Source organism: Typopeltis vanoorti, chromosome 24 (assembly GCF_054136105.1).
Source record: "Typopeltis vanoorti isolate ZY-2024b chromosome 24, IOZ_Tvanoo_1.0, whole genome shotgun sequence".
NCBI lineage: Eukaryota > Metazoa > Arthropoda > Arachnida > Uropygi > Thelyphonidae > Typopeltis > Typopeltis vanoorti.
Window position 1 is genome coordinate 52,842,501 of NC_143572.1, and position 19,552 is coordinate 52,862,052.

General features: G+C 36.1%; 1 protein-coding gene across 1 annotated transcript in view; it reads right to left on the minus strand.

Moving 5' to 3' along the window:
• LOC150093198 (uncharacterized) overlaps positions 1-19,552 on the minus strand; it is a 145,827-nt gene that overhangs the window by 75,047 nt on the left and 51,228 nt on the right. The window lies entirely within an intron of this gene.

Here is a 19,552-nt window from a genome sequence, read left to right on the forward strand (position 1 = left end):
GGAGATGCAAATTTCATCAATGGAAGTAACTACTATTTAATTCAATGATGTGATATTGCATCTTACCATTCAAGGGAATGTGTGCTGGATGCACTCTCAAGGATTGCCCTCATTCTCCTCACTCCTACTTTGTAGATAATCTTTTCTGTACTAATCCAGCATAAACCCATCATCTTAATCATTTCTATCATCTCACCTCCTTCCTTCAATCTATTAAGTTCTGCAGATGGCATTCCATCAATGTCCTCATACCCAACATTCAAGAGAACGACCTCAGTGACACTTCTATGGATCAAAATATACCGTATTGGCCAGCATATAACATGCACTTTTTTCTTTGAAAATAGGTCTGAAAAACAGGGTGCATCTTATACGCCGATACGCAGTTTTTTATTACTTTCATTCCTGGAAATTTTCTCTGTTCCGAATTGTGTGATTTCTTTCTTGCATCCTTGCAGTGTGTGAGAGCATTCCAGTTACATAGAGTTCAGTGAATATAGCTGTATTCCTTCCTGTTCGTTTAAACTTTCCAATTGTTGTCATGGTTGTTGTGAATGGTTGTGATAAATTTCTGCTGTTAAATTTTCTCTAAATTTCTTGGCAAATTATGGCTGAAAAACGTCGCCATTGCTACAATATTGCATACAAGCTACATGTGATTGCGTAAGCTAAAGAACATGAAAACAGGGCTGCAGAGAGGCATTTCGGGCCATCCCCAACTGAGAAAATGATAAGAACTTGGCGGAATCAGGAAGAGAATCTAAAAAATCTTTTTTTCCTAAAAAATGTGTACAGAAAAGGGGGTGCGTCTTATACGCTGGCAAATACGGTAATTCTGCCATAGTCCAAATACACCTGATTAAGCCCTTGTACAACGGAACAATAAACTATCTCGACATATCATTGTCCTCAACTATTACCATAACCTCTTGTGTTTGTCATCCTCATCATTGCTGGCCCAGTAGCATCCACTTGGAGATAGTGTATCCAAATCTCCAACTAAAAGGCTGTGGATGAAAAGCCAAAAGGCTATATTTTCTGGCGAAGTTAATTAAATTAAGGGGATAAAAATCCCTTATTATTTTACAGCCAGTATGCGAAACTCTAAGATCGAAAACTATGATCTACGAATTTCATGCCGAAGAACTATCGGCGAATCCAAGCATAAGTGACCACTTGGTAGTACAACACCAAGGCAACTCGAAGCAAAGGTGGAGCAAGCTTCCCCACTATCCATGATATTTTCTCATAATGTGAAAACACAGCGCTAGGAGATGTAATACTGCTTTACATTATAAGGAAAGGTCACTACCCAGACCGGTTTCAACCTTTTTTGAGGTCTCATCAGTGAGTACGTAGAACTGGATGACATCAAAGATTAAGTGAAAAGAACTTACATACCTTCACTATACGAATGCCAGAGTGGTGTGCCCATATATATTATATATTATATTAAGTGAAAAGCCGAACGGCTATAGTTTCTGGCAAAGTTAATTAAATTAAGGTGATAAAAATCCCTTATTATTTTACAGCCAGTATGCGAAACTCTAAGATCGAAAACTATGATCTACGAGTTTCATGCTGAAGAACTATCGGCGAATCCAAGCGTAAAATCAAAATCACAGCACCACCCAGCAGATCCATAGACTGGTAGAATACATCACCACAGGATTTAATTGGAATCAGCACACTGGAGCCGTCTTCCTAGACCTCAAAGGCCTTTGATAAGATCTGGCACCAAGGCCTCCTCTACAAACTTATCATCGCTAACCTTCCACTAAACATGATACACCTGATCAAATCATACCTCTCAAACAGGAGGATGCAAGTCGAAATCAATGAAACAGTCTCAACCCAATGGAAAATCCTCGCTGGAGTTCCTCAAGGATCACTGCTAGCCCCGATCCTGTTCAACATCTATATGGCAGACATCCCTCAAAATCCTCTCACATCCACCATCGCCCTTTATGCAGATGACAAAGCTATACTAGCCAGATCCCGCCAACCACATCTCGTAACCTACAAGACACCATCCTGAATCTAGAAAAATGGTTTACAGACTGGAGACTACAATTAAACCCCCAGAAAAGCACAACGATACTCTTCACAAGAAGACTAGCATCCCCCCAAAGGAGACATCATCCTGTTCAGCTCTAAAATTCCCAGAAAAACTAAAGCTAAATGCCTCGGAATACTTCTCGATAAACGATTATGCTTCAACAGCCACATCAAGAGCACATGCACCAAAGCTTCAAAAGTTATCGCTCAGCTATACCCCTTGATTAATAGACACAGCAAACTAAGCTCAAGAAACAAAATTCTACTGTACAAGACAGTGATCCATCCCACAATTATATATGCCTCCCAAGCCTTGAGCCATACCTCCAAGACAAACATCCTCAAGCTACAAAGACTACAGAACAAGTGCCTGCGAATGATACTGGACGCCCTGTGGTTCATCAGGAATGCCCAGATCCACCGGGACATAAATATCCCCTAACCTACTACGCTCCCTAGCAGAAAAATTCTTTATGAAGACATCTATGCATCCAAACCAACTAATACAACAAGCCGGAAACTATGACGATAATGACCACTGGAAACATAAAAGGCCGAAAACCATTCTAACACTCAATGACAAATAGCTCACAAATCTTTCCCATCACTGCTCCCGAAACAGACAACAGGAAATATGAAAAGCGTCAAGCTTCACCCTCTGCACCATATATGTCCTGCATCCTCTTTGATATCATTCAGGTCTACCTGGATGATATCATTAACTAGGTCTACCTACGAGTTCCAGTCCGCCAGTTTCCCATGACCTTGAAAGAGAGCTTCGACTTCCAGTTCCAGCCCTGCTGTATGATCGCCCTGAAGTTTCCCTTCAAGAATTATCCTGCCTGGATTGGTAATATTGTTTTTTTTTTTATTATTCCGGGTTTTTTGTTCCTATCTTGGCCCATGGTATATGGTATATACTATATAGCAAGGAAACCTCCCTTTCTTTTATTTGATAAAACCCTCGGGTTCGAGGTTAACATGAAAATTGATAAGAAGACATTCGCGAAAGCCCTGATAGATTGCGTGAGGTCGGAAAACATTTTCGGATTTACTCCTTTACGGGGGGGGGGTACGATTTCAGATCGTTGTCAAAAATGAAGGAACGCGATCTAAACTCTGTCAAGGAGTTCAATGTGCCGGGGGAAAAACTTTATCCTTCCATGGTGGAGTATCCTCAAGCCCATTAAAATAGATAGGTTCCCCTAGAATATTTGGAGAAAGGGGATGAAATGATAAAAAAGTACTTCTCCAAATGGGCAACAGTTAGAGAAGTAACAATATCCGACGACATGGACATCCCAGAGTGGAAGTCAGGGGAGGTTTTCATCTCCATGGAGATTAAAATACCCGTTCCCAACTTCATTTTGAAGTTGCAATGTAAAGAAGCAATGAACCTGAAGCATTGCGTAAAGAAGCAATGCTTCAGGTGTGACGTCTTCACCCACCTTGGGGCAGACTGCCCTAGACTTAAGTGCAAAAATTGCCTTAAAACAGGCCATGCATTAGAACAATGCGAATCAGCTTGCCTTAAATGTGGAACCATGGATCACAAAGTAGATACCTGCCCATCCAGAAACCAGGCAGAAAAGATGGGAGGTGCTATCACGCCAACCACAGTAACACCAGCAGTAAATATTAATGACACAGAACGGGAAGACTTCCCAACCCTGAAGGCTGCACATAACACAATAGCAACAGGGAATCATAAACGCAATAAGAAGGAAACGCCCGTAACTAAGAATGCAGAAACGACCAGCAAAGAAAGAACAGAGGACCAAGAAACAGCCAAGGATCAAGCCACCACCCCAGAAATCGCAGTGGAAGAAATAAAGGAACACAACCAACAAGAAACTACCACTTTAGATACAGAGAAGGAAAACGAAGCAGAGGAAGAATGCAAAACGGAGGAAGAAATGGAAACTACTAAAGAAGAAGGTACACAAAAGCGGTCACAAAGCCCTAAAGAAGGGAACATTAAAAAATCAAAGCCAGGTAACACAACCTCATCGGAAGAATCAGAAGCTGATGAAATGGAGACCAAAACAACAATACAGGAAGAGGCTGAAGAATTTTCTGTAGAAGAAATCAAATTAGTTATGGGTGAAAATATGTTTAAAAATGGGACTGCAATAATAAAGAAATGGAGTGGACCCATCGAATCCACAGACAGTGTATTCGTAACAATTTGCAGAGAAGATGGGCCAACGTTCCTCCTTCGGAAAGGAATTATAAGTATGAAATGGAAGGATATCTATATCAAGGACATAGACACGGCTGTGCCCAACCAGGTAACGGGTCATCTGGGCCTGACAGACACCGAGAGTAAGTACTTCTGCAGAATTTTGAGAAAGTTAACAGAGTCAGAGATCAAAGAAGACACTTAGTGGCTTGGACGTAAATACTTCCAAAAGTTACAACAGCTAGGAAAGTTGAGTTAGTTCACGCAGGAGGGGGTAAAAAAAAAATATATATATATATATATATATATATATATATATATATATATAATTTTTTTTCGCTTGCCCCAACAGGTTTATGATTATTAGTCCACAAAGGAGGGGGGTAGACCTGAGAACCCGAGCTGCAAAGGCTTACATCGTGGCGGTGCAGCTCCGTTGTGGACTGCATCACTCGGGCCAGGTTCTTCCCCCCACTATGTCAATCCCTTTTTATTTTGGGAGTTTCATTTGAAGTTCCATTGATTTCTTTCAAAGTCATATCAGGTTTCTTTTCCTCAGACCAACTCCAGAATTAATTAATAGTTTTTTTCTTTTATTTTCCTTTTTTTAAAGTTTTATTACAGATATGTTACAGTGTAAACTGTAAAGAACAGACGTCAGGAGATTTTCTCCCCTCAGTTGCCCTTCAAAACAATGGATCCCTTTAATTCGACACTAAGCTAATTAGTCAAGTTCCAAAATTCAATCCTATATAATTTAAGTTTAAATTGTTTTCCGTTTCTCTTTCTTGTAGGAACAAGAGACGTCTACAGACCCTGGTTTAATTTAATTTAAGTCACGTTTTTTTTTTTTTTATATATATAGGGCAATAGGTATTAGGAGATGACATCATCAGACATCTGGTTTAATCTAGTTTAAACCATGGGGTAAAGTAAAGTACGTTTAAAGTTTTTATTTTAGAACAGGTGAGAAGCTACGGACCGTTTAGCCATTTTGCAACATTGAACTCACATCCCCAGGATGTGAGTTCAAGAGTTTACTGTATAAATTGAGGGTTTACTGTATAAGTTAAACAAAAATAGCCAAAAATGAACCCTGTAGCACATTGATCAATCATATTCTTTTGAGACACTGCTCTCCAAATACAACTGATTGTTCACAATCCAATATTTTCCAAAATAATAATTAAAAAAAACTCTTTCAAAGGCCATCTGTTTTTTTTTTTTTTTTAACAACCTTGTTCATGGTAAACAGGAGACCAACTTTTCTTGGTCTCATGTCATCTGGAATTACAAGGGTATCAAATAGGACAATATCCATAATTTCAACTCCTTTCCAGCTAAAATAAATAAATACCCAACTACTATCCAAGCTGTGGTTCTCCAGCAAATGCACCAAGGCAGTCTAAGACTAATGGCAACAGCAGTTTCCAATCAACATCTACCTTCAAACTTACCAAACCAATTTCTCTTCCTCCTCTTTCATTCCATCTACCTCTGGTCTTTGAAACAGCCTCACTCATTCTGTTTTCCCAAAAGATTAAAACCTTCAGCTGTTCAAGAAACATATTTTCTTCTTTCTTCTGTCTCCACAGCACTGTAGCGATATGCTATAGATCTTGTGACTTTACATGTTGGGTCTGATATAAAAAAAAATAGAAATTTTTTAGACTTTAATATATACCATACTTGTTCTTCTTTTTTTTATTATTAATATACTTTTTCATACTACCTGAGGCTTTGAATAAGTAGAGTAGTAAGCTTACACATGATGATTAAAATCACCTCCCACCTAAGGACCTGCACAAACATTCGTGTCGCCAATGGAATTAAACCCTTGGCATTTCAGTTGGAAAGCAGAAACACTATCCACCCAACCAGGTTAGCAAAAATTTGGCTTTGGCAGAAGTCGGATTAAACTTGGCTGCTAATAATGTTGCTGTTTTCAAACTACCATACACAAGAAGCAATGTTTGGGATGTTAACTAAATCAGTTTTTTAACAGATGTCAGTTTTTGAAATCTGATGGTTTTTAAAACATTACATTTTTTTTCCCCAATTGATGTTTGAATCCAAATATAGACTAATTCTCTCAAAATAGGAAATGGGATCCTATACAAAATTTTAAGATATTGGATTTAGCAGTGCAAAATTTTAACATAAAAGCAAATAAGAACTCATCTTTATATAAGATATAACCAAAAAGGAATAGTAATACTCAGTTTCTGTACGATTACCAATAACTGCAGAAAATGGTACCTGTTCAAACAACTAATTCAATTCGGAAACATTAAAAATCAAACATTAAAAAATTATCTGCAGTAGTTGCTGTGTTTGAAATAGTTCTTAAAAATCCATCTTTCTTCTTTCATTAACTTTATTTCTGACTGCATAGTATATTTTCAATATATACATATTTAAATAACTTTCATGGCTTACACATGTAACAAAAATTATATAGAATTTATTCAAAAACTCGAATATATTTCATCCAACAATACTTGGACATGTGGACATCATCAGGAAAATAGACCATTAACTACATTCAAAAGATAAATCAAAACAATGAGTCATAAATCATTCGTATACTAGCTCATGTCTCAGTTCACAACTGAAGTATGTATGTGATATTACACTATCAGAGTTCAAAAGAAAAGTTGTAGTAAGCTGCGTACATAAAAATTATTTAAAGTACTTATTAATTTAAAAAAAACGTATGAACAATTAATAGGGATCACTTCCCAAAACTGAGATATTGGCCTACATTCTGATTAGTTCAAGTTCGGAAGATTTTGTAGCATTTCACATGTTTCAAGGAAAAAGACAACTGATTTGAATTTGCTGGAATGGAGTGTTTTGTCTGGTTCCAAAGAACTTTGTGCCTAGTGTCAGTAGCATGAGCAAAGCCAGACTTATCAGATTCAAAAAATGTAATACAGTTTTGATGTTCTTCAGTTCTAATCAAGACAGAATAGCTAGTCTAACCAAAATAGGAAATATGACGTGAAACACGTAAGGAAAGAGATGGTAATGTATCCTTTGTTAATGGTAGGAAGGTTCCTACCATTAACAAAGTTAATGTTTCCTAGCTGGTTTGAAGGAAGAATATAGATTGAATTTACAAAGAATTTTTGCTACAATCTGATGCTATTCACATCAGATTGTAGTCTGGTAGAAGGATGATAATTATCAATAATTTTTTTGAATGGTAGTTTTGTTTTATGCATTACATATCAGATTGCTTTTAATTTTATTCAGTTCATTTAACAAAAGGGGATCAGAAGAGCAGATCATATTAGCTCTATGTATGAGCTCTAATACTCATTTTTTTGTAAAGGAATGATGGTGGGAGGATGAGTAAATGTATCTGCTAATATAGATTGGCTTCCTATAAGCTGAAAATTCAATATGACCTGTGGGGTTACAAGTCAGAATGGTTATCAGTGTTTGGAGAATGGTAGATGCAACAAATGAATGTTATTAAATTGGGCAAAGAAACCTTGAGCCAGAGAATGTCAAAAGCAGGAGATTCTAAATTAGCCATTCTCTCAGATTTTACAAAGGCACAGGCACCATTTTCCTTGTGGCAAAAAAAAAATTGCAAAGTGTGTAGTTTGGCCACTGGATGTGGACCCATATTTGGATTGTTGTATCCAGACAGTACCGTTGACAAGTGTAGTATAGAGGCAGCCTGACTTGCGGCGCAGCTTAATTAAGGGTGCTCGTTCAGCCATATTGCTATAGGCGCTGTATTAGGGCAACAAGATATTTTACAGCATCTGATGTAGATGCAATAGATTTATGCAATGCAGTAGATTTATTTGAAGAATTAAAAATTCTCTCAAAAATAATACAAGAGAAAAGTGGTCCTCACCAAATTTTAATATTAAATATATATATATATATAAATAACCAAAATCTCGTAGAAATTTATCCCAAAGTAAATACCACCCTAAGGATATTGTTAACAATTCCTGTTTGCGAAAAGAAGTTTTTCCCACCCCTGACATACAAACTGATATATAGTTAGTTAACATTAGGGCTGTATTAACATTGATTTGGACTACCTTTCCCCTCCTTATGCAACTACAGTATCACACCTCTATAGCTGTTCCTATTACTAGACTATTTTTGAATAACCAAAACGACTAGTTAGCACCTTCACACATTCCCATAAGTGGTAATATCCCATCTGTCCCACAGCTTTATTAATATTGAGCTTATTTAAAATCCCAAACAGTTCACATTTATGAACTCCCAGTTTCTCCTCTTCTTTGCCCATCATCACATATTTAACACTATTCCCTTAACATGAAATACACTGACAAAACACTTGCTGAACATCTCTTTCTCTGTGTGTGTGTGTACACACACACACACACACACATATATATATATATATATATATATATATTTATTCAACTGATGTTATCATGCAGCAACTAAAGTCAGCCTTCCACACAAACCCTTTCTAACCAGATAACTAAAAACTTCCCTAAGATTCTGCATTACTGCCTTTGCCAATATCCTTTCATCATCAAATTCTTCTTCTTCCTCACTACACAAGAAGATGCAGTCATCACTTTTTTTCTTCACTTTACTTTTTTTTTTTAAATGATAAGTATCTAATATTAAACTATATCTGTGGTGATAAGTTAGAATAAACTGCTAAAATGTATGATGACTGGAACATTATATGAGTCAAGGCAATGCTTAAAATGCATGGGTAGATAACAATAATACTTATTAATTTAAGTGCTTCCACAGAGACTTAAGACTCATCACAGGAGATCCATTTCATCCTAAACAATATTTTAAAGTTATTCACTGTCAGTAAACTCATTACTTTGTTGTAGTTATGTTGACTGAGTAAGTAATGAGTTTACTGACAGTGAATGACTTTAAAAGAGGCATGATATTGTTTAGGATGAAATGGATTTCCTGTGATGAGTCTTAAGTCTCTGTGGAAGTACTCAAATTAATAAGTACTATTGTTATCTATATCCACCATGCATTTTAAGCAATGCCTTGATTCATATCACGTCCCAGTCATTATACATTTATTGATGGAAAATAAGTGAGTTCTTCAGGCCAGTTTGCCTGTTTTCTGGAATGAGAAACCCTGCTACTTCCATATGAGAATATTTCTGTGCAAGCCAGGTAACAAGACCTAGGGATGGCTAGATACAGTTATTCTCATTATTATACTGATATGCTATAATAATGTTTTTATTATTATTATTTATTATTATAAAACACTTCCTGGTGTCAATACTTAATAATACATAATGTGTTTTATTTTTATATCAGGTAAAATATTACCATTATGATCATTGTAATAATAATTCAAAGTATTGTAATCAAGCTAGAAAATTTTGGTTGAAAGTTATACTGTGAAGCACTGTGTGATTTCACAGCTGTGTTTTATTTCTTATGTGGAATCATTTTTGCTAATAGTGAAATGGACAGTTCATAAATATTATTTATATGAAAAATTATATCTTATTTATAACAGAGAAATTTATATACTTAATTAAATTATCCTGATTAATTCTGGATAAGTGGCACAGTTAACTTTTAGTCTTTTCAATAAACCCTTGACGGCCTAAGACTTGATTACCCACAATTTTATTTAGGACTGAACTCATTCCTACCATAGTTTTGCGGATATCGCGCAATGGTACTTAAGACTATAGTCTTCATCCCAATAGATAATTTACTATTATAAACACATATTAGCACTTTAATACCTCATACTTGCATTAGTTAGAACTTACAATAAAACAAAATGATTTTCTACTGCTGAAATCAAACAAGTTAACTTACTTCATGTTCCTCATCATTACTTAAGTTCTCTAAAACATCATAATCAATTCCATTTTTATAAGAGTACGTATAGATTTCTTTGTGGATATCTGCAGAATCAGCGGAGCAAGAATCACTCTCATCATCCATTTCGGTATTTCTATTTGCCCAAGTCAAAAAATTCTGACTTTTTTCGATAGACTGAAGTACATTTTCGAATATTTTAGTTCTCAAGAGATTTGCAAAAGCCATTTATGTTGAATAGATATGCAGTTGCACAAGTACAGAAACACTCTCACGTGGTTTCTAGCACGCCAATTTAAATTTCCATGGAGAAACATGTAAAACTGAACAGCGGATCTTCATTTTTAAAAACAATCTGAAGCGTCAAGAAAAAACAGTACGCAAATGTAAATCACATCGCGTTCTTAACTGCCAACACTAACCACATTAGAAAACATTAACCCAAAAAAAAAAAGAAAAAGAGGTCCATAGTATTATGTCAGCTCTCAAAACAACTGTTAGCATTCTTTCGAAGTTCACTCCCATAAAGTGAAGGCGTGCTGCGGGCGTTTTGCGGAACTACCGGGAAGCCTCTCATTCCCTACTCAGGCCTACGGTTTAAGAAGCGTCTAATAGGAAAGCAGGTTTAAACCATGGTGTTTGTTTGTTTAAGCTGTATGAAAGTTTACTGAATTATAGTGCACTCGACTTATAACTTTGACCTCACTTTACAAAAGTTCTTTCTATCTTTAATAGAAATAAATAACATAATATGTTGTATACTATATTATATTACATCAAATATTAATAATTCAACAAAACATGACATTTAATATGTTAATAATAGATTAATATCGAAGTAGGTGGGTTGCACAACGTAAAGTGCCCTCCGACGGCGAATCATTGGACTCCACTGGGAGTGTCACTTAATAATAATAATAATAAAACCACTAACGCCTTTTATTCCACAAGGGACCAGGCGGGACTCGTGTAGTACTAAGTAACTTTGAAGACTACTGGGCAGCCAGTTTCCATCCTTCAAATATTTATAGATAGCGCGCCAAAACTAGCAATAAATCAGAGCTTTTCAGGAGAGCATACAGCAGATAACTGCTGCCATCTGGGGGTTATAAATCCTAAAAACTCGTATTATTATCTGTAATTGTGTGTGAGTTTTACGGTTGCTTTTCTAGTGATGCAGAGTTAAAAACTCAAATGTTCATGAATCTTTCCCGTGCCGGAAGTGGACTAACTCGTGAACCAGTCAAAGAGTAATAATATATTACATTAAATAATAAAAACTTGTGCCTGTGTAACTTTGTAGAAATGACGTTTACATCCACAGCGTTACGCTACCCAAAAAAGACAGTTGCAGATTCAAGTTACACATTTACAGATTGAGATTCAGACAGTTACAGATTCATTAAGGATACCAAGAAATTTTATACTTGGTTTTAATCCTTTCCCCAAGTAAGCAAAAAAAAAAAAGTTCTGCACGTGAAATATATTCATGTCTCAGCTACTTGTATATAGAGGCTAATGACTTCATATCACTTGCCTTAGTATGTATCCTATAATGTAAAGCACACCCCCTTTTGGGCATGTATAATGCAATGCATAACAGGAAGGGCCACTACCCAGACCGGTTAAGACCTTTATTGATGTCTCATCAGTGGGAGAGATACCAAGGTTGAAGTAATGCAGAAGTCATATATATCTCATATCAGAGATTTTTATTAATAAGGTCAAACATCTTTTGTCTACTTGTATATGAGATATATATGACTTCTGTATTAGATTCTGCATACGGATTGATTTGAATATTGGAAAGTAATGGTTGTCAGTTCTATTTTAATAAATGTAACTTTATGGCACTTTGGTATGTTGACATTCCCAGCAGCATATCATATTGGTAAGAGCTTGAAGAAACTGGCGAGGATAGGAATCTTGGAATTCTTATGGATATGAAATTAAAGTGTCAAAAGTAACATAGCAAATATTGAACATACAACTTGAATGAAATTTTCAGAGCTGAAACGAACATTATGGTATAGGGAAAAGGAGGTCATTTTTGCCTTTGTACAAGGTTTTGACAACTTCACTCTAGACTACTCTGAGCAAGTGTGGTCTTTTGGGTTACAATAGGAATCAAGAAGTTGTGGAGATGGTGCAAAGATGATATCAGGATTATGGAATATATTAATATATTCCAGGAGGAGAAGTGATATGATGGAGATATATAAACTTCGGATACTACACATACCGGCCACTGAATTAGAAAACTTTATGTAGATGTATGTAAACGTCACTTATATAGCGTATATGCAAAACATTTGGTCTTGCGTCACCACGTGTGTTCCAAGCAACTGTTTAAGAATGCTGCTGGTCAGTAATCGTTAGTAGTCTTGATCACAATGGAAAAAAAAATTTCGGAGTTCGATAAAAGGTTTATTGTGGATGCCCGTCTGGCTACAGCCACAATTCTGAAAATAGCAGAGCTGATTGAGTTCCCAAAAGGTGAGATATTCCAGATGCCTAATCAGTGGAAAAAATAATCACCATTGCTTATCTAAGAGGCATCACTGTGGTCCTAGGACAGTCTGTCAGGAACGAGGCTGTCATCGTTTTCTGAGAAGACTTGTATGGACAAACAGGACTTCCTGTGTGCAGCAGTTGATCGAAGCATTTAATGAAGGCTGTTCCTGATCCATATCTGACCGAATTATGCACAGGAAATTGAATAGGATCGTACTGGCACTGGCGTGCCTATTTCGGACACCATTGATTTTTGAGAAGTTTCTAATTCGGTGGCCGGTATATGAAGTTGACATTTTACATTATATTGAAGGTGTCAGAGATGATAAGAAGGCATACATGGAAGTTGAGTTTTCTAGGCAGTTAAGAAAGGGATGGGCGCTAATTTTACAATCACAGAGTAATCAGTATGTGGAACAGCTTATCTGTTCAAGTAGCAAAAGCATCCAGCATGAATAAGTTTAACAGAAGTATGACAGCTGGTGTGTGTGAGTGATGTCTCGCAATGAGTCCTATGCAGGTCACTAATATCATTGCATGCATAAAGGAAAGTGAAATAATTAATAGTACCATTTTTGTGATTACTTATTATGAATCGGGTAAAATCTCACAAATACTTTTTTTTCAAGTAATCTCATACATCAGAGGTTGTTCAACCTGTAGTATATTAGTTCAGTGGATGGATGGGAAGTTAAGCAGGATGAAGCAACTTGTTAATATTATGAAACTGGCGATTGTATCCTTTAAAGAAAAAAGTCATGAGAGGGAAGACTGTTCTGAATACACTTCAAAGGAGTCAGGGACTCATCGACGGGGGGGGGGGCTACATACTACACACACCAGCTATCATACTTATTCTTGAATTGATTCACACTGCTTGCACACAACAATCCATTCCAATCACGCACCAGCCTTTGAGAGGAAAATCTAGCCTTCACGCCCTTCTTAGCAGCATTCATTCTCAGCTTCCAAGGATGCTCTCTTATCCTTTCCTCACCCTCCATAAATTGAAAAATTCTATCAACTGAAATCCTGTATAACCCTTTCAGAAATGTGTGTCTCAATCATATCACCCTCTTTCTCTTGTTTGCTACCGTCTGCAGTCTACAAATTCTCAATCTGTCTTCATATTCAGTATTCCACAATCCTGATATCATTTTAATTACACTCCCTCTCCACTATATCAGAATCGCAACGGAAACCTTGACCAGACCTATGCACAACAGTCCAAGTGAGGTCTTATCAAGGCCTTGTAAAGAGTCAAAATGACATCCTTATCTTTACATATGAAAGTTCGTTTCAGCATTGCAATTATCCTTTGACTTGTATTTGCAATCTTTGCTGCATGGCCACTGTATACTTGAACTTGCTCTACTAACTAACACTCCAAGATCCCTAGCCTGACCATTTTCTTCTAGCATAATCCCACCAACATAATACAACATTCAATATCTAATCACGCTAAAGTGCATGATTCAGCACTTACTGACATTGAACTGATATCTATTTTCCAATGCCCACAATTCCAGCCAATTCAAATCATTCTCTAAGTACTGCATATCAGCAGCATTCCTGATTACCCTACCTATCTTTCCATCATCAGCAAATAGCTATATGTCGCCAGTCCAGTGCTTTCTAATATCATTAATGTACAGATTGAATAACAGTGACCAAGGACTCATCCTTGTGGTAGACCGTTACTTACCTTAAATCTTGCAGACTCACATTCCCCGTATATCACTTTTCGATATCTGTCAGTCAGCCATTCTGTCAAAAGCCTAAGCAAAATTCAAAATTATTATGTATCCATTCCCCTTTTCTAGTTCAATGCTAACATTGTTATAGAATGTGAGCAAGTTGATAAACCTTAACCTTCCCTTAGTAAACCCATGTTGTTCATTGCAAAGTAGAGATTCATTGTCCAACCCATTTCTAAATGCAAGTGTAAGCAACTTTTCCAAAATCTTCACCACCACTCCTGAGTTACTGACTGGTCGATAGTTGGATACATCGGTCTTTACATCACCCTCGTGCAATGGGATTACCATACACTCTTTCCACTAATGCAGAATCTTCCCTGTTCTGAGACTCAAATTATATAGCCGGGACAAAGGAACAGCCAATTCAGCTGAACACTCTTTTAACATCCGGGCTGATATCCCACAGTTACTATTGCAGAATTCTTATTCACTTTGTGCATAGCTCTACTTCCTCCTCATACACCTGAGTTTCCTCATATAGTGAAGAGGTAGCGGTGAGTTCAATGCTGTATATATAGGTTGATACCTTTTAACAGAATGGGCACTCATTAGTTGAACAGCCACTTCTGCATTAGTCACCCAAATACCATCTGCATTCAATAGAGTTATTCTTTCAAATTCATTCTTTCTTTTACTTGCAACATAATGATACAATTTTTTTAGGTTGTCGTTAACTTGCAGAGCCAGTTTCCTTTAATACCCAGACAGCTTTCCATACTGCACATGTAATTCTTCTGGCTTGGTGCTTATAATTATCATAACTGACATCATCTCTCTATATACGCGGCATTCCTTCCACATTATCCTTTTCTTATGAATTTCTTGCTCAATAAAAGATTTGGATCTCTATTCTTGTCTAGTGCTTGCCTTATATATGTAGACTTCTTTGCACTCGTTCGATGTGTCAGAAGAGACGAACAGAAAGTAGAAATCGTTCTCTCCTCGTCAACATTTTCCACGAGAAAGTCCATTCCCGTCATTAGCACAATTATATAACATTGTCGCTCTTACGCTCATATTTAGTTTCCTTGACTCTGTGTGCTAGGTCTTATAGTTGTTAATTAGTTTTTCAAGACTCCTGGTTGAAAAAACGCATTCAGATTTTAGCCCTCCATCGTATACAAATCTAATCTTCACTCAGACTCATTCCACACATCCAAAAACTCGCATCTATTCCTTATACACAGCCTGCACATCAAATCGTTTGCCAGTATAATCCTTCTTAATTCATTTTTATCATATCTAGGTAATATACTTACTATTTTCACTTTCTCACTCTTCACTTTTGCCTCTTCCAACAACCCTTTCATGTCCTCTCTCATTCTATACTTATTACTAGTTAAGTCGTTAGCATCTACTACAATTACCATCTCGTTTACTTTCCTTTTCTGTTTTTGAATTGCCTGCGTCATATTTGTAATTTCTGTTCTTGGAAAACTCGAAGTTATAACCCGAGATTATATATAGAGATTATTTGTTATAAACGACTTTGAAAATATTGCCAGAACTGATTCAAGAAATTGTAAATAAATTTCGGATATAAATGATGACAGCACAGTTTTCGTTTTGTAAGGCACCTAACGCTTTCTGTTATTTTCCTATGTTTTCTAGTAGGTTCTCTTGTATACATATGCAATGTTTGCAAGGAGAAAAAAAAAAGAAGAAGAAAAATCAATGGATAAAGCAATTTATATTTAAAGTTAATTGTAAATTTCTATAATGCATTTGATAGGAAAATTACGAGGTATAATAGTGAAAATAAAAATAAAAACACATTTAGTAAAGCTTATTAAATATTCCCAAAGAATAAATGTGATATTCGGTATTACAATAATAAAATGGAATAAAGAAAAGAAACTCTAATGTGTCCATGCTCTAGACCAGTGGTTCTTAACCTTTCAAAGTAACGGATCACTTTTGACTATAAGAAAAATTTGGGGAACATCAAAAGCATTAGGGTCATAAAACTAACAATAAAAATATTCGTGGAGTTGCTTTTTATAAACATGAACTTATTTTAATGCGATACTTGAGCTTGTCGGCTTTTGCAGATTTCAGAAATATCAGGTCTAATATGTGATATAGCTACCCTCATCTCTCTATTTATTTATATTAGTAAGTCTTTCACGCTTTTCAGTTTTTATATTGGCTAATATTGAGAAACCGAGCTCACACAAATATGATGTTGAAAGCTGTAACAAAATTTTCAGTGCCCTTGTGGAGAGAGCTGGGTATTCGGCTTGGACAAAAATCCAAAATTCCTCAAGAAGGAAACAACTTACTTTCCTTCCTTTAAGAAGGAAAGTAACTTGAAATCTTTTCTTCCAATATTTTTAAATGTTTGTTATAATGGAAATAATTCCCTTGAAATTTTTATTATGGAGCAGAGGAAACATATCTATTGTATTTTTTTCTAATATGCGATTTTTCCAAAGAGATACTCTTTTTTTTTCTGAAAAAATGACAATTTGTCAGTGGACGTCAAAATATTTTCATTTATCCCTTGTATTAACGCTATTTAAATAATTAGTATGCCATTTCAGCACACCAAATATCATTTTGAAGACATTTTACAAAAGCATCCCTACCTTTATTTTGAAAAAAAGGCCAATAATTCGTTCTTAAATTCTAAAATTAAGAATAGAGCAAAGATTTGTACTTGGCTTCTATAGATATGCAAAGTAATATCTATGGAATAGATATTACTATTGCGTGCTTTTAAATGCCTTGACTTGATGTAATATACCATATTTACACTTTGGTCTAGTACAAGGGCGAATTTTCCATGCTTGCTGTGCAAGCTCATTAATTGAGAAAGAAGTAATATTTATATAATTAATTTATTTGTTAATAAATGCATGCATTTATAAGCATTCCATTTAGGCTTTTATTTTTGTAGACAGAAGACGTCTTAAGCTTGCGCGGCAATAATTGAGCTTTGCGTTGCTTATCAAAGGCTGATTGCTTGCTCGTCTAGTCAAAGTTACCTTGGCTTGCTCGGTTGTGGGAGCTTCCAGGTTCTCGCTGCAGCATTGTGATTTCATGCGCGCACATAGCCATTCCCGCTCCCTTCACGTCGTCTTAAACACAAGACCATACGCAGTCAAAGTAGCTCTAGTCAGTGAGCTTCAGCCAGTCTTTACAAGTGTGCGTGTTACTTGAGAACATTAAGCTGCAACCAACTTTTTATGACGATGTTATTGACCAGTTCATAAAGAAGAATAGGGTAGAATTTGTATTCAAGTAGCTAAATTGAAAAAGATAGCATATCATTTGTAAAATAAATGTTGTATTTGTATGATTAAATGTACATAAATTTTTAAATATGTAGTTTTAAATGGTCAGTAATTCATTATTCCGCTAATCAGACTTCAATCACCTCTCACTCCCTAAATGATAACAAAGGCGTGAATTTCAAGACCAGCATTCGCTCCTGGTCCAGTACAAGTTTTAACATTGCCAATAATGTTTTTGAAACTAGGGATTCTCTCTGCAAAAAACAGTGCGTAGATATAATATTCGGGTTTATTTTCTTTGCAAGGGTAGCAAATCTTTTAATAGAGCCCTACCATTGACCTACATATGATATTCTGTTGGTTTAGAAGTGAACACACATAGCAGTCGTCAGTTGTTAGGATCTAAGCACCCAATTACACTCAGAACTGTGTCATGTGACATCTTTCACCGGCGGAACACTTGTAACCAGTTCGCGGAACACAAGTGTTCCGGGGAACACCGGTTAAGAACCACTGCTCTAGACCAAGGTTTCCAAAACTTTTTTTTCCGTGGCCCGGTTATTTTAGTATTTTATCTTCATGACCCACTAAACTTTTTATTGCCAACAGGTAAAATAAAACAGATTTGAATGTTCATAGAGCTTTCATTCATTATTATTATAATAAAGAAGCATTTACTCTTACAAAAATGTAAAGAAATTAAACTAAAGCCAAAATGGCGACGCTGACGCGGACAGAGCGCGTTTTTCGTCTCTATTAATTAAATTATTTATTCATTATTCCCAATTAAACACCATTTACTTGCATTTTAGAGTTTCGTGAAAAAAAACCCAAAAACGAAACACCTAGGTTTTCGAGAGTTTTTTAGGCGACTTGGCATTTAGCTTTCGTGACCTGGTGCCGGGTCGTGACCCACCATTTGGGAAACGCTGCTCTAGACTTTCTGAAGAAACACCGATAAAGATTCAATTCCAGTCGCTGACTAGAGGAAGGAATCTTTCCTTTCTTCAGACATTTTTGTAGTTAGTCAATATTTGGCACATAAAGGTTGGGTTTTCCTCCTTAACTCGGATCTATTTAACACCATAGCTCAAAAACATAGACCATGGAATTCACACCTTTCAGACATAATTTATTCTTCTTAGGTTATGACTATGAGCTGGTGAACCTGTCCACCAGAATATCTTCTCTGAAAGGATTGATTCGATAGCCTAAGCTCACTTTCAGTAATAGCTGAAGGTAGACACTAGCTATTGCTGGTTTTCAAAAACTTACACAATGGTGGAAGTATTTCCAACTACTCTCCTTTGAGAAAAGTCATTAGGTTGAAATTATAATGGAGAGACTTTGGAGAAGTTAATATGTAACCCTGCTGCTGTATAATATTCTGATGGATGAAATAACAGGAACAACAATTTAAAGCAACAAAAATCAATAACAAACCGTAAATCTGATCCTATACCCAACTGATATGCCAAAACTATAAATATGGAATATTCAAAGATAATGCAATTCTCTCGTGATTATTATATAACCAATAAGACGAAAAATAATGAAAAAAAATGCTTAGCAGAACATGCTTTTTTGGATGTTAAAACAGAACAACATGGAAAAATAAGAATTTATGTGTATTTGATCACTACATGTTAAAAGGATAAATCTGAAACGAGTTTTATCCATCGGAAACAAGTGCTGAAACTTGAATCTAATTACTACGTGATCATCAATACGAATTCCCCAATCTTGCTCCACAGCAGATCTCATAGCTGATATCCATCTTTGGACATAAGCTATGGAAAGGTTTGGAGAAATTCAAGTATTCTCGTTTGATATGTCCATTTGATCAAGTCTAGCATCATATCCCTCTTACCAAGCTACCATGTTATGGTCTTCTTCCTTCCATTTATAAATGGATCGCCAGCTTCCTCTCCAGTCAGAATTTTTAATCCCTACTGGAGTGTTCTAGAGATTTA